Here is a 26,507-nt window from a genome sequence, read left to right on the forward strand (position 1 = left end):
TCGTGCCTCCCAAGTATCTTCATGTCAGCCAAATAGAAACACCCCAGCCAGAGACTTTGGTTACCTTCTGAAATTAGAGAGACTGTGAGTGTTGACTCTTTAGACATCCTTTACTTCCGCTTTGCATATTCTGTTTATACAACACAGCGGCTGTCCTGGAGATCGGGACATTTTGTTGTCAGCCTAAGAAGCAGAGTCTGCACCTTTGTACCATAAAATGGAGTTACTCAAGACATTCTGTGGTTTGAAATCAATGGAGAAAAGATGGATAACTCAATGGAAATAGGGCAACAGAGGCGAACAGCACTTCACAAGTGAGGTGAAACCACCTCGAAAACGTATGGCTCAGAAACTTCTACGATTGAACACACACATTCCGTGACCTCTCAGTTCCATGTCTAGTTATCGACGCAACAGAAATGCACGTCTATGTGACCAGAAGACGGGTTCTTCAGTGTGGACGGAAGTGTCATTTATAATAGCTGCACCCTGGACACTATCCAAGCATCCAACAATGAACGAGAAATCAGTTGTTGTAGATCCATACAGTAGAATGCTATACAACACATATGAATCTCAGAAACATTTTGAGAAAAACGAATCCAGACACTGAAAAGGGCATACTTTGATTTTGTTTTTAGAAGTTCAAAAACAGATAGCAGCACTAGACATAGTATTGAGAAGTCAGCGGTTACCTTTGGAGAGAGGGAGGGATTGGGGCTGCGGGGGCTTCTGCAGGCCTAGCAAGCCTTTGTCTTTTTTTGCTCTTCCTGGATGGTCGCTACATAGCTGCCTTCACTCTGGGGAAAGTCAGGATGTGTGCACTTTTCTGATGAAGGTTCTGTCTTAATAACGCTTCATTAAGTAACAGTGGACACCAAGGGAACACTTGGACAGCCTCCTTTTGTTTTGTCTTCTATCAGATGAGGATAATCTACTTCATGTCCTCTAATGCCTCATATTAACACGTTTATTGTGTCTTTAGCTAAAGATACGGTATTTTTTCCTGAAAAGAAAGCAAATGAAGAATCACATAGTTCAACTTAATCAGGAAGCTACTTGAATTAAAATAGATCTGAAAAAAATCTGAATTAGGAGTTTGTAGGTTTCTGAAAGGACGCCCTTCAATATTAATACACAAAACAGAGGGTAAAATTGAAAGATAAACAGAGCTAGTCAACCACTTTCTCATACTGTTACTCCAATCCTATTTGCATATAGAAGCACAGGAATCGTAATGCATAAAATTACATGCTTTCGTTTTGTTTGTTTTGCCGGAGGCATGTGAGGAAGTGTAGGGTCTGGGCAGGAAAAAGGCTCTTTCAGGCTCTAACTCCCTTTCCTGGGACTCCGTCTCTGGCTCTAGCAGGTGTGAGCAGTGAGGCCCACGCTGGCAAAGTCAAGGTGTAGCTTCACGATGATCAATAACCTCAAAAAGCCTGGGGCATCACCTCTAATTTGGGGGACATTCTGCTGATGAATCAGCGTTACTTTCCTCCTGTGTAGCAAGACGCCCACTGAACCACCAGACTCTCAAACCCCCTGCCCTTTTTTTTTTTAAATGTGGCATATTTAAATTAAATATAGAAATTTTACACGTTGAAGTTTGATGTGTTTTGAGAAATACAAGCCCCTGCCCTATTTTTACTAAACAGCAGCACTGAAAGCTACAAAGCTGGGAAGGGACTTCCTGGTGCCTGACGGACGTTTGGGAACCCACCCAGGCCCTACAGCAGGGATGGCAGGTCCTGCCTTTATCGAGGGGGGTCTCATCTTAGGATCCACGCAGGGCTCAAAGGGGTCGGGAACAGACTAACAAGAAAGGCAGGGCTTTCAGTCTCCTTCCTGTTGTTTAAAGAAATATATATACTGATATTTCCTGAAAGATCTCTGAGCGTATTCATCATAATCTGTTTTGTTACTTTTTCCTTTTTCCTTAGTTCTTTGAACTTCCCTGTTTCTTCTGGGATTAGTTTTCCTTCTTTTTCTCTTGGTCTTTCTTTGTCATGGTCCTGACTAACCTCTTCTGCCTTGTACTCCTTGGTTGTCTGTTCATACTTGAAGACATTGGGTAGATGGTCTGAGCTTCCTCTGCGCTCCTGTAGGTAGGTCTGTTTTCTTACAAAATTTCCCCTTGGTGGGAATTATAGTTTGGACAGTCGGGTGGGAAAACGACAGATTTCTCCTCCCAGAATACTAGAATGGGAACGGCTTCTCTTGAGTTCAGCTCCACACAGAATCCATCCTTTTTCTTCTGTCAGTTTGTTCAGTTTCTTTAAGAATTATATATATGGTGCTTTCCTCTTAGCAGCTGGTGTCCTTGTAGGGGTGGCAGCTACCGATTGACTGTGTGTCCGCATCCACAGAGGGGCTTCCTGAGCCTCTGTGTTTCCGGCTCCCTCCTGCGCTCCTGCCCCCGGCACTGCGCAGGGTCTCTGGGCCCCGAGGATCCGGAGGTTCCTGCCCCACGCCTCTCCCTGTCTGTCTCATCTGTCAGCCCTCTCCCATGCGTTTTACCTGTTTCCAGAATTTGCTGAAATCTCCTGCCTGTTGGCGACCTCTCCCATTCTGGCCTTTTGATTGTCATGGGTTTATTTATTTGTATTGACCACCTGGGCTGTTATTTCAGTGCAGTCTCGAAAAGAGAATGACGCAAATTGGTGTACGCAGCTCAGGTTGGAATCAGAATTTTTCTCCCTATAACTTTGAAATTTGTTTGTTGAAATAACACCTTAAAAATTAAACTTAAATTATTCTATTAAGGGATTTCTGAATCTAAGCAAATTCGGTGCGACTCTGCCGATAACCTCATGTTCTCAAGTAACTGCTTCAGCAGCAGCAGGATATGGAGACTAGTTCTTCGTTGGTGGGACTTGAGAAAAGTACCCCTGCCCCCGGGTTTCGTTCCTGAGTATCCACCCTCCCACTTGATGGGAATGTCCTTTCAGGGGAGGCACGATGCCCACGTAGGCAGGAGAAAACCCGTCTTCATCTTTCCTCCGATAGAAGGAATGATTGGAAAATCCTGGCGCTTTAGCATAGTTAGATTTTTCTCCAGTAGATAAGCCTTATCTTTCAGCATCATGAACTATTTTTTATTGCATCGCCAAGGAAAGGAAGCTCTGCACATTTGGTGGAGCTACATGGCTTGAAATGGTCAAGGTGGTTTGGAGCGTCATGCACAGGCAGGAAAGAGCCGTAATGCCTCTGCGAAAGTGTACAGAATCCTGGTGTTTTGTCTAATGACTCATGATGGGTATTGAAGGCCCTAACAACCGGGCCATTTTTCTCTAACAGCACTTGCAATTTGCAAATCGGTGAGACTGGGGGCATCCTTGGTTAACCCGGCTCCTTGTGCTTATCTTGTACGTGCACACTGATCCCATCGAGCCATGCTTTGTGTTTTGCATGCTTCTTTTGGAATCTTTAGTGATTCTGTCTGTAAAAAATGGGGGAAAAAAACATCAAGAAGAAGAAAACTTTGGTATTCTCTGCCCAGAAAGAACGCTGTGGTGACTGAGAACACCTTGGTTTTGTTGGTTTGGGGAGAATACAGACTCCCAACAACGTCCCGCTGGGGGTTTATGGAGCTGCGTGGACGGGCCTGGAGCTGGCCAGCCCGGGAGACGCCTTCTTTACCAGGCCTGCACCTCACCAAAGCCAAGGCATCTTCAAAAGCTTTCTCAGGGAGTTGGAGCCGAGTATGAAGTTTTCTCTGCTTCTCAGAAGTCTCTCGAATTTCCAGTGGGTCCTTCTCGAAACACTATCCTAAAATTCAGGCTGAAGATTCGTTTTTCTCTCCTTCTCCGAACACTTTTGTTGAGAAAACTCATTGGTGGCTTGGCTTTCTTAACGTGTATATTTCTGCCCCAGGAGAGAGGTCAGTCTTTTTGTTAATTTCCAGCCAGAGGATGTTGCCAAAATATTATCTTTTTGACCAAGTATCTTTGATGGAAGACAGCAGCAGCAAGTAATTTCACAAACTTCCCACTACAGGTAAAAGTGCTTTTTCGGTTGTTTTTGGCAGTAAAGCAATCAAAGCAATACTTCTGCAAAAAAGCAGAAATCAACAAAAACATTGCAGAAATGTTTTGAAGATTAACTTCAGGGAAGTTGGACAAAAGAAAGAAAAAGCAGAATAGAGGCATACATTTTTGCACCCCTGCTAAACAGACTCCTGAAACAATGTTACTGTTTTAGTGCTGTCATTGAGATAGTAATCTAGGGGGTAAATAATAATAATTATTATCATAATGCTTCCCAATTTTATAGATAAAGATACTGAGACTGAAAGAGATAAATCTGCTTGAAAACAAGCAGTTACAGAAATAACAAGTAGAAATAATACCTGATTTGGGGACCATAATAATGTGTATGACATAGACTAATGTTGAAATAACATTATTTTGGAATATTTTGTCACCATTTATACAAAATTAAGAAAAAATTTTTACAATGATTTTTCAATATTTACATACCTTGCTTCAAAATCTGTAATGATGGAAATGCTGTGCTTTTTTCTTGATTTGTTTTGCTTGTTAAGCAATTAATTCCATCTACTTGGCTCAGAAAATCGATAACATCTTTTCTTTTTTAATTTAAAAATTTTATTTAATTTATTTTTTTATGCAGCAGGTTCTTATTAGTTATCCATTTTATACATATTAGTGTATATATGTCAATCCCAATCTGATAACATCTTCTAATCTGTGATTATTGATGCAATTTCCAGCCTTTTAAAGATGGTAAGAGAATGAACAGCAGTCTTTGTACTGTTGTTATCACATTGAACTACCCTAGTGGTAAAATAATGAAGTAAGCTTGTAGCCTAGCAAAAATGAAACATGCATAATTTGTCCAAATCATGTGGCTTTTCCCAAGGTTCAGCTGCAATGTACTGTAAGCTGTTTCTCCGTCCATCATGAGACTGTGTTCCAGTATTCCCTGAGTTACGGCTAGGGCTTGCGGTGAGGAAGGAGTCCCACTGCACACCCTTCCTAAGCGAACTGTCCACGGGTTCTTCTCCAGTCATTGCTTCTGAGTTTGGTGGATGGGGTGGGGCAGGGGATGAGTATAAGGAATCGAAATAGAAAGAATCAGGGAAAATGTATATCTACTCAGATGTGCGTCGCATTTCCAAACCCATAAAAAGAACGGCTCTGCTGGGTCCCCTTGACCTTAACCCCTGATAAATAAAACAGTTGCAGTGAAGCTACGGACAGAACATTGACAAGAGAACACGGTCAGGTGATCTTATTTAATTTTGAGGCGGGACACTAGTCGTGAAAGGGAACTCAGCGAGAGGCTGGTGCAGCTGACTGTTAACACTTTCCAGACGTGTTTGATGGTTGGTGCTCTCTCCTCCAGGCTCCACATGTGTTTGGTGGTCGGTGCTCTCTCCTCCAGGCTCCACATGTGTTTGATGGTTGGTGCTCCCTCCTCCAGGCTCCACATGTGTTTGATGGTTGGTGCTCCCTCCTCCAGGCTCCACATGTGTTTGATGGTTGGTGCTCTCTCCTCCAGGCTCCACATGTGTTTGGTGGTCGGTGCTCTCTCCTCCAGGCTCCACATGTGTTTGATGGTTGGTGCTCTCTCCTCCAGGCTCCACATGTGTTTGGTGGTCGGTGCTCTCTCCTCCAGGCTCCACGTGTGTTTGATGGTTGGTGCTCTCTCCTCCAGGCTCAGACGTGTTTGATGGTTGGTGCTCTCTCCTCCAGGCTCAGACGTGTTTGATGGTTGGTGCTCTCTCCTCCAGGCTCCAGACACGAGGGGCGTGGAGCTGTCTTTCCGCTGTGCTGTAGAGACTGCTGTCGTGTCCTCTTCCGTCCTTGTGCTCTCTGTTGAAGATGCATTGGGTGGTGCTGGAGGCCAGACTATCTCTCGCTGGTCCCAGTCCAGCTCAGTTTCACAGTGGGAGGAGGTGGGATGGCCAGGGCTGCAGGGCTGTCCGGGGAGCAGGAGGGGGGAAGCACTGTGGCTGGGTCTCCGCTGCTTCCTGCTTCTCTCCATCAACCCCTGAGGAATCTGACCAGGGAGAGGAAGCCTGGGCCCAGAGCCCGGGAATCACTTCTCTGTGAAGGTGCCCGGGGAGAGGGCTGGCCTGGAGCTGCAGGGACCAGGGACCTGAGCAGCATCAAATGGGAATATAGGTGAGGAAGACCGCGGCCAGCCGAAAGCTGAAGTACAGACACAGGGTTGCCATCCTCAAGGTCCCCTTAATCAGGGCTCATCTGCAGGCTTCTGCAGTCATGTATTTATTATTGTGCTGTTCTTTTTGATGAATACACCATCCACCTTGATTTCCTATCTGTTTAAAGCCTTATTTTTGTGAATTTCTCATTAGCATTTGCAATCTATAACTAAATAAAACAAAGAACTCAAAAGAGCAATGAGAAAATACCAATGTAGTGCAAGATGCATCCATGTAAATCTTTAAAACGAATGCTTGCGTAGTTGACATTCTGCTTTGTGTTATATTTGCCCTTTCTTCCTGAAATACTTTAAAAATGTATTTGGGTTCACATTTAGGTGAAAAAAATTGTCCCCTAAACTCATCATTGCTCCGTTGTGACTAAAAGTTATCTTTCAGCTTTCAGATTTTTGCATAACAACAAATGACCTGAAATCCCGGCTGGGAACTTTTCTCATCTGGGTTCATTAAAGAGATTGTAAGTGAAAGCAAAGGCATAAGTACAAAAACCTATGGTTTTCTCCAAAATAACTAAACCCCAGGCAGTGACGTGCCTTCATCTCCTTTTGCCACATGCGGTCATTACATTCTAGCGCGTTACGGAGAAAACTTCTGTTGTGAGCTGTGGATTGACGGGGGACCCAGATTGTCCGCCACGCTTTCATGTGTTCTCTTAGAAGTCACAGTCAAAGGGAATGTTGAAGACAGACGTTTTCCTCGGTTCTCGGGAACTTCCTTACTGGTAAATCTAAAGATTCCCAAGACTTCCTTTTCCTTTAATTTTTCAGTAACAAAGAGATGTGAGAAGTTCCGGAGACAGGCCCCGTGTGGATACCAGTTCAGTCCGTTTCTTCCTTCATTAAACAAACCGGACAAAAATGCCAATTGCAGTCCCCACGTGCTCTCCGCAGGCCTCGCTGTTATGCCTGGTGAATCACGTGCCTTTACTGTGATCTGTCTGTCCTTCACCCCACCTCTGTGTACATTCTGCATTGTTGATGTTTTCCTGTTTTGTGATTTTTTCCTCGGCACCACAAACGTAAGCTATCAGGTGAAGGTCAAGTGTCCGGCTTCCGATGTGAGTTGTCGAGCACCTGGTGGAGAGAGCGCAGGGGTAGGTCTTCCCGCCCGAGGCCACTCTGCTGCCCTTGCCCTTGGGCTGCTGTGTGCCCAGATCCAGGTCCGTGAGCAAGGGAAGGCGAAGATTAAGTACAAATCAGACACTGGGGGGAATAAATTTATGTTTAATTGGTGTCTGGAAATAACGCTCGTTTAAAGGATCATGAACAATCTGGGGGACATTCCGTTCAGTCCTTGCCCGTTTCTCCAAGTTTATACTCCCCGCCTTGTAGGCTGCTGTCACGGTCTTTCCTCCTTGGGCTGTGCTCTCTGTGCTCAAACCTGCAAAGGCCTCGCCGGATGGTCCTCTGTTCCTGCCAAAGTTTTCTCACTTGTCAGAATCGGTTGCACCACAGCCAGCAGTAATACACACACCCATTCTTGTTTGTTTGGTGTTTTAATAGACTTTATTATTTTTTTTTTTAATTATTTATTTATTTATTTATTTTTGGCTGTGTTGGGTCTTCGTTTCTGTGTGAGGGCTTTCTCTAGTTGCGGCAAGTGGGGGCCACTCCTCATCGCCGTGCGTGGGCCTCTCACTATCGTGGCCTCTCTCGTTGCGGAGCACAGGCTCCAGACGCGCAGGCTCAGTAGTTGTGGCTCATGGGCCTAGTTGCTCCGCAGCATGTGGGATCTTCCCAGACCAGGGCTCGAACCCATGTCCCCTGCATTAGCAGGCAGACTCTCAACCACTGTGACACCAGGGAAGCCCTAGACTTTATTTTTTAGAGCAGTTTTAGGTTAGCAGCAAAACTGAACAGAAAATACCAAGATTTCCCCAGACACGCATAGCCTCCCTCACTGACAATATCCCCACCGGTTGGTACATTTGTTACAACTGATGAACCTGCACTGACACGTAATCATCACCCAGAGGGCATAGTTTACCTTAAGGTTCACTCTTGGTGGTGTACATTCTGTGCGTTTGGACAAAGGTGTCATGGCATGTATTCATCCTTATAGTACCATACAGAGTATTTTTCAATGATCTAAAAATCCTCTGTTCTCCACCTATTCATCCCCTCCTCCCCGCCAACCTCTGGCACTGATTTTTTTTTTTTTTACTGTATCTAAAATGTTTGCCTTTCATAAATGTCATAGAGTTGGAATCATACAGTATGCAGCCTTTTCATTGCTTGATAACTCATTTCTTTATAGCTCTGAATAATATTCCATTGTCTGAATGGACCACAGTTTATTCATCCATTCACCTACTGAAGGACATCTTGGTAGCTTCCAAGTTTTGGCAATTACGGATAAAGCTGCTATAAACATCCACATGCAGGTTTTTGATTGGACATAAGTTTTACTTCCTTTGGATAAATACTAAGGAGCACAATTGCCGGAACATATGGTAAAAGTATGTCTAGTTTTGTAAGAAACTGCCAAACTGTCTTTTAAAGTGGCCGCACCATTTGCATTCCCACCGTCAGTGACCGAGAGTTCCTGTTGCTCCACGCCCTCACCAGCGTTCGCTGCTGTCAGTGCTCTGGATTTTGGCCACTGTAATCGGTGGGTAGTGGTATCTTGTTGTTGTAACATTCTTGTTTTCCAGTCATTTCTGGGAAATGAAAAATGCGAAGACATTTTGTAACAAGGTCCAAGGATGTTTTATTTTAGTAGTGGGAGGAATATCGTGTTTTATTTTTTACTTGCCCGCTTTCTCTTTTGCTGGATCTGTTCCATCACTTATGGAAAGAGTCACTGTCTCTGTATATTAGCAATTATCATTCCCATTAAGTGTTTTCTTCTCTACATAGATTTCTATCTAGATATCATTCTTGGCTTCTAAGACTCTTAAAACGTCTTGAAATGCTAAATCTCTTAGTTTTTTCTTATCTCTTTCTATTATTCTTTCTTGTTCTGACCTCTTACACTTAATGAAATAGCATTCACTCCCTTGCTGGGACAGACACAGAGAAATAAATGCTAATGAAGAAGCAGAGGGAGACCCTGCTTACAATGATGTCCCAGTATGTGTCTTATGTGTGTGCACTCTATTTCAAATGTTTTAAGCCACTTTTAAGATAATTTTGTTAGTATGTTGTGTCAATGAAGCATCTGTTTTCACAGGTGGTACACTGACCATCGATGGTAAAGTGACATAAAGGTGACTTGAGCAAGCTGCTCCAGGCTTTGTGGAGTCCTGGTCGGGCTGAGACTGTGGCCACCGGCACCTAGTGATTCCAAATCCTCTTCTCCTGTGCCTGTCCAGACAGTAATTTAGATGAGAAACCGAGAAGGCGAGAAAGTGGCTGAGGGCTAATATATAGGCGCCACCTACTATCAAGTAAATCCCGTCTCCCACTGCGAAGTCTTTCCACAACGGGGGGAGGGGGTGTCAGTTCACTGCGAGTCACACTGGATCTGCGTGCGACACCTGCCTTGGTTTCTCCACCTGTTCGCTATCATTTCTAACTCACGACCACCCCATTCCTCACACACCTACTGAGAAAATTAAAGACATGCTTTTTAAAAAATGCTTTGGGACCTTTAAACGAAAGGGATTTTCTAAGTCAAGTGATGTATTCCTCTATTTTCAAATAGAAGAGATAAATTTACCTAATGCTTTTTTTTTTTCTTTGAAATTGCCCATTGAGCAGAGAAGAGGCCCAAGTGAGTAACTATTTCTGCGTTGTGATTATTCACTGGATATTGTCAGGAGGCTGCTGTCTTTTGTTCCGCACACCTGGTGTGATATTGATGCAGGAAAACCTTCAAAAAGCAAATATGTGTTCATTTCATCTTACAGTTATTCATTTACAATCTATGAATATAGTGCTTTACAAAACAATGTTAATATGGAAATGTACCTCCTCTGTTCAAGATATGCCATCAGGTAAGCCTTTGTTTTAATCTCTTTCTTGGTAACTAGAACTGGAGTCAAAACAGACAGAGAAGGTAAATGAGAGGAAATTAAATACTTTAACTCAGAAGATTTAAAATAGACATTAATAGTCATTAATAGTCACTTAAACAGTTAAACTGGACTATTTAAGTCTTGCCTGGACTTCCCTGGCAGGGGGCATGGGGTTGATCCCTGGTCGGGGCACTAAGATCCTGCATGCCGTGAGGTGCGGCCACAAAACAAAAAAAACAAAAAAACCCCAGTTGTAAGTCTCGCCTGCCTGCCCAGGCATCTGGATTCAGGGCTGTGGTGTGACCATGACTTCCTGTGGCCAGGGGGAGCTCATGGGAGGCTGTGACCACGGTGGCCATGTGTGAACACCCCAGCGCACTCCGTGGATGGCCGCTAGTATGGGTTACAGTAAGGGAATTCACCTGCGGTGTGTAATTTTCTCTGTGCATGTAAAATGGAAATGCCTTTTTTGTCCTCTTTCTATGAAGTTTATATATAAAGTTGCATTTGGAAGAGCATAATACCAGAAATGATTTTTAGGCATTTAGTGAAAAGTGTGGTCAATTTCCTTTTCATCATCTGCATTTTTACTTAAGGAGGTTTTTATCATCATGAGCTGTTAGAGCCGGGAGTGTCTTTGAGGATCATTTAATCCAACTTCCACGTTTCAAAGGAGAAATATTGAGAAATTATTTTTCAACAAGATCACAGGACATTCAGGCCGGCATTAAAGTCTCCACTTATACCTCAGTATTGCTTAGGGCTAATCAGTAATTTAGCTTTCCCAACTTTAGATAAAATAGTCATGAATATTCATTGCTAGGAGAAACACTCAACAAATCTGCCCTTTTTTCCATGTGAGATAGGACCACAAATATTGCTAAAGTGATGAAAATTTGTTTTAATATCTTTTTGTATATTTTAGATAATGTCAACTTTGGGTTAAATAAGCATATTTTATATTCTGGCAGCTTTATTAAAGCTATCAGGCCTTTCTTAAAGAGCTGAGTGTGGCTTCTTGGGATATTATTTGATTCTCGTTTCAAGCTTTTAATGTAAATGAAAGAATATCTATATGCTTGTTTATATATTCCTATCTTAGCTTTAAATACGAATTGACGAATATAAATACACACATACCTGTGTGTGTGTGTGTGTGTGTGTGTGTGTGCATGTGCATGCCCATGTGTAGATATGTGTGTGACATTTGGACTCCTTGGAAGATTACTCGGATGATAGCTTATGACAGAAATTTGCTTTCTAATGCTCCATTTACTGACAAGCCAGCGTATAGTCAACTCTGAATTTTTATGCTTTTCTTCATGTAATATTCTAAGAGATATTATAAATAGTTTGTGTCCTTTTTGTGTATAATTTGGGTATCTAATTGTAGTCAGAAACTCAGACATGTTTGTAGAATGTGTTTTTAATTCTTGCAAAAAACTAATAAGTGTAGGTTAAAAATACTTTGGCAAGAAGGTGATTATGAATACTATTAAATCTGGCATATAGCCCAGGAGAAAGACTTCAGTTGATAGAAGACTTCAATTTATTTCTATCTGGAGAGTGTTCAAGAGTACTTGGGAAATGGAAATTGCTGCTTGTAATGTCTTAAAACTGCTTGCTCTGCCTTCTTACAGTTTAAATTCAGTCATTATGTGTTCAAGGTTACAAAGGCACTGACTAGTATTTAGAAAGGGACAAATCAAGAATCATATTGCCTAATGGAAAATATGACATAAAGGTTTTTAAATACAATGAATAAAGAAACTAAGATCATTAAAAAGGAAACCAAGAAATTGAAAAGGAAGAAATAAATTGAAGGAAAGGTGAAGTAGAGGTGGAAATGTCTGTTAGAATATTAACCATAGAAAAATTACAGATGAAAGGGAAGGATTTATACCAAGAAATGTTTAACATCTGCAAGTCTTAACTTACTGTTTGTTGGTCAGTATTTTTTTTTATAGGAAGATAAAACGTATACTGAAAGTTCGTGAAAGGTAAAATATAGTATAGCAAATACTTTGAACAAATATCTGTTTAACATAAGCCAGGCTAAGAAAAAACACCCCACTGTCAATTCATTAGAAGCTACTTAGTGTCCCTTTCTTAGCATCACCCATCTCTCCTCCCTTGGAGATAACCTCTATCCTGACTTTAGGGTCCTTAGAGGGACTTCCCTGGTGGTCCAGTGGTTAAGACTCCGCGCTTCCAACGCAGGGGGTGCCGGTTCGATCCCTGGTCGGGGAGCTAAGATCCCACATGCTGCGTGGCATGGCCAAAACAAAAAAGGTCCTTAGAGGAGTGGGGTAAAAACTGATTAGACACAAGCAAAAGTGGAATTAAAGAATTAGAAGGTAGATTTGTTGGAATAAAGTAGATTTCAGAGTGGTTGAGCATCATGGAGACTACAGTGCAGAGATCCCACGCAGATCCAGGAGGAGCTCCAGGAAGAGAGGTTAGAAACAAAGAACTGAAGGCCATGTTTGGAGAGGTAACAACCAGGCATTTTCCAGAAATGACAAAAATCATGAGATTTCAGATTAAGAATTGTACTGACTCCCAAACAGGGCTTAAAAAGAATCTATGCCTGGTGCATTATGATCAGAAAATTGAAAGTCGGAGACAAAGTTTTTCATTCCACGGTAACTTTCTGATTGCCTTCGAATGTATAGCAATTACACTGACAGTTAACTCTACACCAGCCGGAAGGCAATGACATATACTGAGGGTCTTAAGGAAAAATAAAATTGGTTTCCTTCAGTTTTCTATCCAGCTAAATTATCTGTCAAGGAAAATAAAGACATTTTCAGACAAAGAACTGAGCCTTACTTGGGGGTATTTGCTGAAAGTACTACAAATACATGTGCCTCAGTTAGTAGGAGATTGGATCCATAAGAAGATGTGATATGCAAGAAGCAAAAGTGAAAACAAAGTGTTTTTAAAACACGTTGATAAATATGAACTAACTGAGATTAAGTAAAGTACTGACCAAGTTTAAGTAAGGGAGAAGAGAAAAGTTAGACCACACTAGCCAAAAATTGTAAGGACAGGAGACATAATTAAATCATTTCCAGGCCTCTTTTCTGAGATGGGGAGGAATACAAAGTTTGGATTTTGCTAACTCAAGAAGGCCTCTTAAAAATTACACTCAAATACTAAAAAATAGGAAGAGAATATCACTTCCATGCTAGGAGAAGAGAAAGAGCGATTAAAGAAAACTGTGTCAACCTGAGTAAAGGAAAGGAGAGAGAATTTTAAAGGTAAAGTGTTTGATGTAAAAACACTCAGGTTTGCATAAGAAGAATTTACTTATTGGCTTTTTTCCTTGAAAATGTGCCAATAAACACATTTGGTTTAATGAAGAAGGATCAATAACCTTTATTAAAGGCAGTCCGCCCCTACAGCTACCTTTTCTTCAAGTCCCTAAAAACATAGTTCCGAGACATACCAGATTATCTTCCTTTCCACTTCTGCTGCCAGGGGACTCACTTCCAAACCTTTCTTACCTTGATTATTAGTAGCTTTCCCTATGCTCTCCCTCCCCTCCTGCTGACACTTTATTTTTCTGTAGCACTTTACACCTGATTCTAATATAACGATTGCCAAGGAGTATTGTAGTTTTACAGACTGTGTGTTCTGTCCTCTGTCCCCGTAGCAACTGCAGGAGCATAGGAGGGAAGGCGTGTGTCCTGTGCATCTTCGTCTCTGTCCAGTATCTACCATTTTACTAACATACGTCAGGTATTAACATTGCCAAAATTGAATTAAGTTTTTATTGCTGAAATAGGTTAAATCAATTTACTCTTCAGCGTATATTCATCTCAGGAATTAAGGCTGCCTCCACAACTTAAGCCTAATAATTAGGCATTTTATCACCCCAGTAAATCTCTAACTTCTGCTTGAAATTCCCAGAAAAGGTGGAACTCTTATGAATCAATGAATGGAACACCCTATATGGAAGTTGAAATTTTGTGTTTACAAGGGTACTTGGTGAATCATTTTGCAATGTGTTTAGCTGAAAGTAACTGAAAACTTGATTAGACACGGCTTAAACTCGTGTATGTGTGCGTATGTGTGTGTGCATGTGTACGTGTGTACACTTGTGTACGTGTGTATACGTGTGTGGCTTATTCATATGCCCCAAATAGTGCAGGATAGGTCTGCCCAGAGCTGCTTCATTAGCCCAATGTGCAATGATATCTTATTATTTTTCAATCCTTTGCATGTCAGCCTTTTTCTCCTCCTCATAATTGTCACATCTTGGTCACAAAGTGGCTCCTGTAACCTGAATCCCAGGTAGCAAACGGGGAAGAGCCCTGACTAGCTAGGTTGCCCTTTTGTTTGGGAAGAAAGCTCCTCCTGGTGACCTGTGCCTACGTGTCACTGCAGAACTGTGTCACATGAATGTCCTTAACTGAATGGGGACCTGGAGAGGATATTTTTCAATGGGAACATTTGAACATTTAGTCCCTAAAATAAGGAACAGGTGGGCTCTAGCAGTGTCTGCAGTACATCATGGCATCAAGACAACCAGTCTTTAAAAAATATGTATGTATTTGTATCAAATCCAGATTTAATTTATTTTAGATTGCATTATTTGAGAATTTAACTTGTGTACATAATATTTTAGTACAAAGGCGTCTGGAAAATGACAACAATCTTAAAACCACAATGTCGAGTGAATTCACCTTCTAAACTGCTACTGCGGTGTTCTGTTCGGTTCTTCCCTTTCCGCTGGCCAAGCCCAGCTTTGTAATCCAGCCTGGGGACGCAGAGGTGTTCAGTGGCACGAGCACAGCTGTGCAGTCTATGGCCACTGGCCACCCATGCCCCCGTGTCACTTGGACCAGGAGCGGTGGAGCGGCACTGGGCGGACCCCGCCACCTGCTGCTTCGGGCAGCTCCACCTGCGGAGTATCCCACTGGGGACCACGGCCGGCTCACCCGTCCCGCCAACGGTGACCAAGGCTCTGTTCAAGCTGCAGCCGACAGAATCGTACAAGGCACCGGGGCAGGAGGGCAGGTGGAAATGTTCATGCTGCCACACTCGGAAAATTAGTTTTCAACTTAAAAAATAACGTCACGTAAATCAGTGGATACAGAATTTTATTTGCCGTTTTTTTGGACACAATAAAATTTTCAAAACTAATCTGCTTCACCTTAAAACTTGGCTTTTTTCTTTTTTTAACTTCAGCCTTTATCCAAATGCCGTAATCAACCATGAGCAATAAAAGGGGTGAAGTCATTAGTCTGGCAGCGAACGGTCAGAAGATACCTGTGCTTGCGAACACCTCACAGATGCAGGGCAGACCCTGCAGCCGGGAAGGTGGAAAGGTGCATCCTCTGCTGACCACGCTGCCTGCCCAGCACAGCTGAGGAGGGCGCCCAAGGCTCGTGCAGGTAGCCTGGGCTGCGGGAGCCAAGCTCTAAGAAAACTGTTCTGAACACAGCAGATAATTGATAGGCCCCGGCGTGCAGCGATGTTGCGAAGCCCTCGTGTTCTTCTGCCGTTCTTTTGCCCCTCCCTTTCTGTCGTGGGTATTGTGTGTGGGTGTAGGGCTATGTGTGCATGTGTGTATGCGTGTGCACACACGTGCGTGCAACACTCTTTGTGGGCTCAGAGGGTCAGTAAAGAGCAGAGTGTGAGTGTTGTTGGAGGGATGCCGAAGTCCTGTCCTGTGATGCTGGAGGGATGCCGGCAGTCCTGTCCTGTGATGCTGGAGGGATGCCGGAAGTCCTGTCCTGTGATGCTGGAGGGATGCCGGAAGTCCTGTCCTGTGATGCTGGAGGGATGCCGGAAGTCCTGTCCTGTGATGTTGGAGGGATGCCGGAAGTCCTGTCCTGTGATGCTGGAGGGATGCCGGCAGTCCTGTCCTGTGATGTTGGAGGGATGCCGGAAGTCCTGTCCTGTGATGTTGGAGGGATGCCGAAGTCCTGTCCTGTGATGTTGGAGGGATGCCGGAAGTCCTGTCCTGTGATGCTGGAGGGATGCCGGAAGTCCTGTGCTGTCCAAGACGGTTTTTCATCTCCGGACAAGAACATAATAATTTACAGTTATCCTTTTTAAGCATTTCCTGGAGCCATAGACATTGTCACTTAGTTAAGAAATTTTATTATTTTACTTAATAGTTTTACTTAAAACTTACTTAAATTTTATTACTTTACTTATCTTACATTTACATAGGATGTTACCTGTCAAAACATTGACCCTGAATATATGTATACGTACAGCTGATTCACTTTGTTATACAGCAGAAACTAACACACCATTGTAAAGCAATTATACTCCAATAAAGATGTTAACAAATAAATAAATAAATAAATAAATAAATAAATAAAAATTCATATGGAATAAGAGAAAAAAAACCCGACCTTGAGAAACTCTTTCTAAAAGAATTTAGAAATAGGGACCTGCCCAGCCCCGTGGGGTCCTGGTTGGGCAGCGTTAGGCGGTGTGAGCCATGGGATTGACCCACCAGAAGTCAGTCAGTGTTTTCTGAATAGAACTGTTCAGCACCAACCCCTTAAGTAGCAATAGATCAATAATTTCTTGTTTCCATTGACATGTCTGAGGAAAAAAGTGTGTTTTCCCCTAGAAATGTTAATATCATGAAAAAAATTTTCTGTGCTCTGAAAAGAAGGTGCAGAAATGAAGTTTTTTCTTGGTGACTCCTGGGAGAAATTACCTTTAAAGGACCCAAACATTATTTTTAGGCTTTCAGTGTGTCGAGATTGAAAAATGCTCTTGAAGAAATGGTGTTTAGTTTTGTTTTGCTTGCGTTATTTTGTATTTAATGGCTGTTCTTCGGAAGCAAGGTACCTGATTAGACATTTGCCCTCTAACTGGCTCCCTTATTTCACACCCAGCTTGTCAGTTTCTTGCATTAGTTTCTGTTTGTTCATCTGCATCGGTTGGTGTCTAAGGTCCTGTTCATTTCTCAGGCTACAATATGCTAATGATTTCTTTCTGCCAATCGGTTGGCACTGAAATTGCCATCTGCTTATCTTTTGTCTCTTGCAACTGCATACTTGTAGATTTGTGTGTTGAGACTTTTAATTGGTCTTGAAATGGCCCATTAATCATTCACTACATTTATAAAAGAGGCTTCTTTTATTTGACTGGTGCAGAGACTATTTTAAGATGTACCCTTTTTGTGTCATCTTAACAGATACTGTATCAATTTTCTTTAGTTCTTTTAATGTCCTTTTAAGCCAAGATCACAGTTACCCAAAGATTAATTTCCTTCCCTAGACAGGCCTAGCAAATGATAAATAAAATTTTTAAAAAAGAAAGAGATTCAAGAAAAGGTGTGAATCACGGTGTGGGCACTCGGGTGAACAAGCCTATAGTCATCAACAGTGTAAATAAAAATGCTTTTCTGTGTAAGCATCATGGTCAAGGACTTTGTAAAGTCTACCAGAAGTGTGGGATTTAATAAAATAGCGCTGGGGTGGGACTCCTGGCCACTGTCGTGAGAAGGCGGCCCAGAAATGTCGACCCACTGTTCCTGTCTGATTCCTCCAGCCCACACTTCCTGCCTTTGGATGCTAAGGACTTCGGGGGTTTCTCACCATTAGATCAAAATTTCGTCAGTGATCTAGCAAGTTGGTCATTTTAGTGGTTTTTTTTTCCTATTTTTTGTAGGATGTAGAGTCTTAGGAAATGTAAAACAATATTTTTTGTGTGTGAGAACACATTGACTATAACAATACTTTCCACCCTGACTTGGCTAACTGTGAGCTTTAGTTACTATTAAAAAGTTGAAATTGAATTTCTCATCATTGGTGCCTTGACTAGATGACTTGTCTTAACTACTTACAACCTGCTTTTACTGTGTCATGAATTCATTTTTTAATGTAGAAATATTTTTATTCATTGCAAGCGATTCCTGGTAGTTATTTATTTATTTAATTTATTTATTTTTGGCTGTGTTGGGTCTTCATTGCTGCGCGCGGGCTTTCTCTAGTTGCGGCGAGCGGGGGCTACTCTTTGTTGCAGTGCATGGGCTTCTCATTGCGGTGGCTTCTTTTGTTGCGGAGCACGGGCTCTAGGCACGTGGCTTCCATAGTTGTGGCTCGTGGACTCAGTGTTGTGGCTCGCGGGCTCTAGAGCGCAGGCTCAGTAGTTGTGGCACGTGGGCTCAGTAGTTGTGGCACGTGGGCTCAGTAGTTGTGGCGCACGGGCTTAGTTGCTCCACGGCATGTGGGATCTTCCTGGATCAGGGCTCGAACCCGTGTCCCCTGCATTGGCAGGCGGATTCCTAACCACTGTGCCACCAGGGAAGCCCAATTCCTGGTAGTTTTAAGAGCGAGTGTAATGTTCCGGAAAGAACAGCTGGCCGGGGGTTGAGTGACCTAGAGTCTCATACTGTCTCTGTCTAGTATTAGCTCTGAGGGTCATTCCCCTCAGCCTCCCACAGCTGGAATTTCTTCATCCGTGGAGCTCGGAGCCAGGTCAACTTTTCTGGGACCTGATTACCAATATCTTGCAGGCATTCCCGAGGGCTTTCATGGGTTTGGGTGTCCTAAGAATCTACCTGCTACCATAGTTATTTAGCCTAGCGCCTCCCTTACAATTGGAGACTTTAAAAAACCTTTATTACCTGCACACAACATGAAACCTGAAACAAATACACTTTGCCAAATATTATTTATTTTGTCATGTTTCTTGTATTACCAGAGGGTGGGCAGGAGCAAAGAGCAGCAGGGATTGTGAAAAGATGGAACAACAAGGAGAAGGGATGTGTCAGGTCATCTCAGAAAGCTCTTGGAAAAGTCATCACTTAGTATTATCTCCAATAATACTAAGTGATGACTTTAAATAAAAGAATATTTATTTTCCATATTAATTCAAGGATCATGAACAGATTTTATAACTGTTTATGCAGCTATTAGCTGTTCACTAAACAAATTCATCGGTAAAAGATCTGAGTGTTTGGAAATCTTTAGAATTTGACCTGAATGTGACTTAGTCAAAGGGATCATATCACATGTTAGAGGGACATTCATTCATCTTAAGGAGCACATTTTTCTCTCTGAAATGAATAGAGCAAATTGTTTCACATTTTACTGTGTGTGAGAGTTTGCAGAAAATTTTGTTAATGATTCAAATATGATTTGCATTTTAAATGTGTCTATCGCATCTAATAAATCACAGCTGTGAGGATTTAATCATGAAGCAGCTCCCCTAAGATTTAGAAATAATCCCTTCTTATTGATGACTGCTTTTCTGCTTTGCCAACCGGATCTGTATATTTCTGGCTTCCTTGCAAACAGGCACAAACACATGCAGGCACCTACACACTCGAAATAGCCTTCATCATAAATAATTAGAGACATTCTAGTCACACAACATATTTAAACATATTTCCATTTTTCCCTTGGAATAAAAAACTATCAAATAACTTTAAATTTTGATGTAATTTAAAATTCTCTTTAGCTCACCCACAATTCACAATAAACCCCCAAGATCAAGTGGTGTTAGAAGGACAGGCTGCAGAATTATCTGTGCAGCTGAGGGCAGCCTACCTCCAGGAACTGCCTGGACAAAAGAAGGTATTTGTGGTTGTGAGAAGTGATTGTGGGAACAAATAAATACTTTCTTTTCACGAGAGCAAAAAAAAAATAGTTTAAACTAATTATCATAGGACTGTCATGGTCATGAAAACATCACACAGAAGGTCATCTTTGATTTAACTATGTCATCATAATTTGCTGTGTTTCAAGTTTCAGCATTTGAATGTGTGGCCTTCCTTAGAGCATCCTGTCTGGGACTCAGTTTCCTGATTTTTGAAATGAAGTTATTGGAAAGTTCAGTGGTTTTAAACATTTTTCAAAAGTGGCAGAATCCTCTTTTAGTACAAAATGAAATTGTAGGTGAAATGAAATCATAAGTGAAGCTCTAAGATATTAAACGGTTAAAGGAGAGCAGGTGTCTGTGAAGAGTGGGGAGGGTGCCGGACCACCGACCCCATCCCCGTGGGACCCAGGAACTTCCAGGGAACCCTTGGGACGTCACAGAACAAGGTCCACAGTCTGTGAGAAGAGAGCTTGTCTAAGGTTTCTCTGGGCTTGGAATTCCGAACGACCATGTTAACTCAGGTATCAGATTAGATTCTAAATACCTCTACGTTTGTGAATTTCTCTTGACTGAACGTTTTGCTCTAGTCTGCGTAAGATTAGGGTAGGAGATGTACGCTGGAGCTGGAAAGCTGAGACCCACATCTCTGCGTCTTCATTTGCTAGTTGGATGACCTGGGGCGGGTGGGTTAGCTGCTGTTTACTGGCGTCCCCTTGTCTGTATGTGGGAGGGGGTGATATTTCCTACAACGTAGGGTGATTGTGGAGATTGATTTGAATGTATTTATACTCTGAAACATTTAGAACAGTAGCTGGCACATTTGTGTACATACTCAATAAAGATTAGCTATTATTTTCTCCTTCTATAACAAGACATTGAACATGACAGATTTTCACTGAAACAGTTGAAAATGTCAATCCGTTTACTTAGAGATGTTAGCGATGACGGGGAATGTGGGCTCGGTCCAAGTTCAGAGGTCAGAGTGCAGTGAGGCTGGGGGCACAGCTGTGAGGGTCACAGAATCACCGTGCTTGACATGCTGTCTTGGCCCTTTAAATGGTATAATTCAATAGTGTTTTAATATTGCATACATTGCATACAGGTGATAAATGTTTGGAGGTATTTGCAGATTGCATTTAGTATTCATTTGGTGGATAATCTAGGACTAAAAACCGTTGTTAATGCAAAGGAGTGTAGATCTGATTCCTCTCCTACCCAAACTTTGCCCTGGTAGTGCTACATTAAGGAAGGCGCAGGCCTGAGCCTGCAGAGGAGGGCGGGGCCGGCCTGTGTCATCCCCAGGAGCCTGGGGAAGAATTTCAGCTTTTATTCTAAGGCTAGTGCTGCTGCCCTGATCAGATTGGCTGTGAATTTTGTTCTCTGACTGTGGTGAGGGAAGGTGAGGGGAGCCTGAAGTTGGGGAATTTGTTAGGAGGCTAAGCGGCTCCGTTGGGGTCGTCAAGGGTGGGGCTTCTGTGCTGGATGCAGGGTTGGGGAGGAACTGTCACAGCATCCCGGTACCCAGGGCTCCTGCCGTCAGACCCCACCTTCCTGCAGGCATGGCTCTTGGCTCCGAGACACACACAGCCCGAAGAGCTTCCTTCCCTCTGTGCAGGAGGGCGGCCTCACACCCCAGGAGGGGGGCAGGTGGTCCTCTCCTCGGGCGCTTTGAGAATTGACCACACAGCGCGTCAGGATCAAGGCCAATATGAACGTCGAGCCGTCAGCCACTGCGGGTGAGAAAGGAGTCTGTGCGTCTGGCCCTAACGCGGGCCGTGGTGGCTTTTACACTTCCTGGAGGGGCGCCCTCTGTGCCTTTGACACACCCAGGACCTTACTACTTTTAAGGAGTGTTTTATAGGACCTACAGACTTTTTTTTGCTTTAGAGTTTTATTTCTATTAACACATTGTTAATATCACGTTTTCTTCCAAAAGAACCATTTTGTGTTTTCCTTCCTTTTTTACAAAGCTCGTTAATTAGCTCTACCGTCTACAGAAGGATGCAGTCTCTCACACCTGATGTGCTGAATCTTGGTCTTCTACTGATGTATCTTTTATGCTCAGGGTTATTGGGAAAATACTGCAGACACTCTGCTTCAGGCTCATCATGTAAAAAACAGTATTTTGGTTTATCATAAGGAGTAATATTCTGGAATGAGGTTGTGTTATTTGTCCATCATTTGTTGTTAAATGACAGGTAAAAAAAGGAAACTCAAGGTTTAAATTTTTAAAGATAATTCTAATACAAGAGTGAAAAATGATTGTTATTAAAGGCTATTGAAGTTTCTTAGTTCCCGGCTTAACGCTGAAATGAAGGATCTTAGTTACAATGTATATAGCACCTAACTTCCATTTTTAGTACTGCTTTACATTTCAACACATTTTCCTGGGTTTCTCCACAAATTTGCTATAATTTGTTTTGATGTCGTAAAACTAAACTCAGAGGCAACACATATGTAGATAAGAGCATGTCAGATGCCTAAACAAGCTGCCGTCAGACTCCACAGTGTCAACGTGAGAAGAAGAATTAGTCACGTTCAGGTGCTGCCACTGCCGGGACATGATGTAGCACCACGTTGAGCTAACATCTATATACGGTCTGTTGTCAAGCCCTTCCTCACTGTATTTTAGATGCACCGAATGCTTATTTAATTTTTTTTTTTGATGGAGGTTGAGTTTCTATGAGAGAAGAAAGATACGAGGGAGGGTGTGCAAATAGCAGCTCAAATTCAAGAGAAGCTTTGAAAACACCGTTGTAGGAGGATGAAAGGACATGGCGTGCCCTTGGCAACCTCCACTTCTTTGGCTCGTTTGTCTAAGAGGAAATGCCGGATGCTGGTCTGCAGAATACTTAAAACTTCTCTTGAGTTGGTTTTCAACTAATTAAAAAATCAGGAGGTTTTTTACATTAGTATGTTTTTTTAAAAGAAGACGTATTAAGTCAAGAAACATTAATCAAATAAAATAGCACGTGAGGATGTTAAAGTTATGGGTCTTAGTTCTGTCTTCCGTTTGCCCCATTATTACATCCTTTCACCTTGATGGTCCGTCTCCCATTGACCCTCTAGGTCTCCAGGTAGAAGCCGCTTCACTTCCTTGACTCTCTAAGGTATCATAAAGTGACCCTCGAAATTAATACTAGGATATGCCATTTAATCTAATAGTTGACAGATGTAGGTGACACTGATACATTTTATCAAATATCCGCAGCTGAGAAGATGTCATTAGCCACAGGCATGAATGCAGAAACAAAGAAACACGATTTTTAGGGAATGGAGAGCCCTCCCTGGTGAATGCAGATGGTGTGAGTGGAGCAGGAGAGAGGGCAGGTGGCAGGAGACAGACGGGTTGGTTGGGTGAGTTGGGACATGTCAGAGTGTACTTTAGGCTATGGAACTGTTGGAAGTGTTCATCGGGTCTGCTATGTAGAATATGAATCAGCCCCAAGTGAATAGGATCAGTGGGAGTGAAGAAACAGTGAAAGTAAGAAACCATTAGAAGAGCTGTGGTCATAGCCAAGTGATGTGTTTGGAGACCTGAACATCCATGATGGTGGGGATGGACTTAAGTCAACATGTCACGGGTGGAACCATTTTACCTCTGAAATGATGAGCAATAGTCTTTAATTTTTCTAATAACTACCCCTGATGATATTTTGCAGACCCTTCCTTTTTTTTCCTGAAGAGAATCAGCTTCCTTAGCAATATTTTGGGCATATTGTATAAGTTTTCATGAATTTTTATGTGCAGCCTCATTCTGTCTAAGACTTCCAGTATTGAATTTCCCTTATGGCGTTATCTGTTCTTTTTTTTATGAAGATTCAAATACTATTTTTTTTGTGAAAATTATCATAAACTAACTCTGTTAATGGTTCTTGTGTCCCGTTATTTTCTTCTTTCTTGAAGACATTTGGTACATTGCAGTGTTCCTCAAAATGTGTTCCACTGGAGGAAAGCCCCAAGACCCTTTCAGGGGTTTTCTGGGTCAAAATTATCTCATAACAATATCAAGATGTTATTTGCCGTTTGCACTGGGTTGACATTTGCCTGATAGCACAAAAGCAGTGGTGAGTCTGGTGCTGGCACCTGAGTGGGAACCAAGGCAGTGGCCCCAACTGTGCTAGGGAGCTTTGTGTTCTCCACCTGCAGTGGAAAAAAGTAATTTTACTTAAGAAAGTTATTGATAAAACAAGGGGGAAATAGTACTCTTATTAAATCTTGACCCTTCTCCTAGTGTGTGTGGTGAAGGAAGTTGGCAAAAGAAGCTACCAGTTGTCAAACTGGGAGGAGACAGGAGTCTCAACAGCTGAGAAAGAAATTATCTCCAGAAGAAGAGAGCGATCAAATGTGTCAAAAGCAACAGAAAGGTGCTTTCCATAAAGACTAGATTTTTTTTTAAAGGATTCTGGATATGAGAACCTAAACAAGAACAGTTTCCATACAATCAAGGGAACCAGAGCCTTAGTGAAAATAGGCTAAGGAGAAAAGGGGATAAAGGTGTTGAGCAGAGACCATTTTTTAAAGAAATTTCGTCATGACGGGAAGCGGTAAGAAGGTGTCAGTGAAGATGGGGCAGGGAGGTGTTTCCAAAGAGGAGGAGAAGTCAGAAAGATGGAAGAGAGTGACGGATGGTCCAAGATCTCTCAGGTGGCAAGAGGGATGGGCTTTGCAAATCCAATGAAGCACTTTGCCTTTAAGATAAGAGAAGACGTGTTTCTTTAGTTTACCTGAGGAGGGGAGGGGAGCAAAGAGGGGGTGTATAGAGAGATCATTCTTTTTATTGCTGGGTAGTATGTCATGGTATGAATGTACCCCACTTTGTTTAATCATTCACTCATTGAAGGACATCTGGGTTGAACTCTAATGTGTGGTTATTACTAGTAAAGTTGCTATAAACATTCAAGCACAGGTTATTGTGTGAATTTACACTTTTATTTCTCTGGGAAGAATGCCCACCAGTGCACTTGCTGGGTTGTATGTTAGTTGCATGTTTAAATTTTTAAGGAAATTTCTAAACTTTCTTCCAGAGCAGCTTTGCCCTTTTACATTCCCACCAGCAATGTATGAGTGATCCAGTTTCTTTGCATTCTTCCAAGCCATTTGTGTTGTCACCATTTTTTATTTCAGCCATTCTGATAGGTGTGTAATGGTTATATGTTATCCTGGTTTTAATTTGTGTTTCCCTCATGACTAATGACGTTGAGCATCTTTTATGTTTATCTGTCATCTCTGTATTCTGTTCAGGGCAAGATCATGCCTTTTGCCCATTGTCTACATGAACTGCTTGGTCTTTTACTGTTGAATTTCGAGGGTTCTTTATTCTAGATGCTAACCCTTTGTTGTGTATGTGGTTTGCAGATAGTTTCTCTTAGTTTGTAACTTGTCTTTTCATCCTCTAAACATGGTCCTTCACAACACAGAAGTTTTAAATTTTGGTCCAGTTTATCATTTTTTTTCCTTTGGTGGATTGTGCTTTTAATGCAAAGTCTTTACCTGGCCTTATATCCCAATGATTTTCTCCTATTTTTCTTCTAAGAGTTTTAGAGTTCTACATTTTATATTTAAGTTTGCTGTCTTTTTTTGAGTTAATTTTTGTGCCGGAATGACATTACTTTGCTGTTCATTTTTTGCCCATAGCTACCCAGTTGCTCCAGCAGCATTGTTGAAAAGGCTTCCGTGGAATTGTTTTTGCACCTTTGTCAAAACCAGTTGGGCATATTTGTATGGTTCTTTCCACTGTTCCATTGATGTATGTCTGTGTCCACCACTCGTCAACACCATACAGTTTTGATGACTGCAGCTATGGAATCAGCCTTAAAATCTGGTGGGCTGATTCCTCTCACTTTATTGTTCTTGGTCAGAATTGTTTAGCTATTCTAGTTCCTTTGCATTTTCATACAGCTTTTAGAATAATCTTGTCTATAGCTCCAAATAATAAGTCTTGCTAAGATTTTGATAGGAATTGCATTAAACCTAGTATCAATTTGTGGAGAAATGACATCTTTACTATCTTGAGACTTCCAAGTCATGAAGATATGTCTCTTTATTTATTTAGATTTTACTTAAATTTCTTACATCAGCATTTTGTAGTTTTCAGCAAATAAGTTCTGTATATGTTTTGTTAGATTTATACCTAAATATTTGAATGTTTTTAAACACTTGTAAATAGTATTTTTTTAAAATTTCTGTGTCCATATGTTCATTGCTTGAATATACAAATACAATTGATTTTTTTTTTTACATTTATCTTCTATACTGCAGTCTTACTGAGCTCACTTTGAAGTATTTTTAAAGATTTCTTAGGATTTTCTATGCAGACAATAATATCATCTGCAAATAAGGGTAGTTTTATTTCTTGTTTTTTTCTAATTTGTCTGCCTTCTGTGTCCTTTTCCTGCCATATCACACTGGCTAGCACCTCCAGCACTATGTTGAATAAGAGTGGTGAAAGCAGGTGTCCTTGCCCTGATTGCTGAGGGGAAAGCATTCACTCTTTCACCATCAAGTAGAACATTTATTGTAGCCTTTTACCTGTGTTCATTTTCAAGCTGTGTAAATTCTCCTCTATTATATTTGTGAGGGTTTTTATTTAATCATAAATGAGTATTGAATTTAGTCAAACACTTTTTTGGGCATTAATATCATCCTGTGGCTTTTCTTCCCTTGCTCTTAGTACAGTAGATTCCATCGATTGATTTTCAAATACTGAGCCAGTCTTGCATCTCAAGAATAAACTCTACTTTGTCATAGTGTATA

At 41.9% G+C, this 26,507-nt stretch overlaps 1 long non-coding RNA gene across 4 annotated transcripts in view; it reads left to right on the forward strand.

Annotated features, from left to right (window-relative positions):
* LOC103010026 (uncharacterized) overlaps positions 1-26,507 on the forward strand; it is a 389,852-nt gene that overhangs the window by 137,477 nt on the left and 225,868 nt on the right. The gene's annotated exons all lie outside the window — the stretch shown is intronic.

This window comes from Balaenoptera acutorostrata, chromosome 17, assembly GCF_949987535.1.
Source record: "Balaenoptera acutorostrata chromosome 17, mBalAcu1.1, whole genome shotgun sequence".
NCBI classification, from domain to species: domain Eukaryota; kingdom Metazoa; phylum Chordata; class Mammalia; order Artiodactyla; family Balaenopteridae; genus Balaenoptera; species Balaenoptera acutorostrata.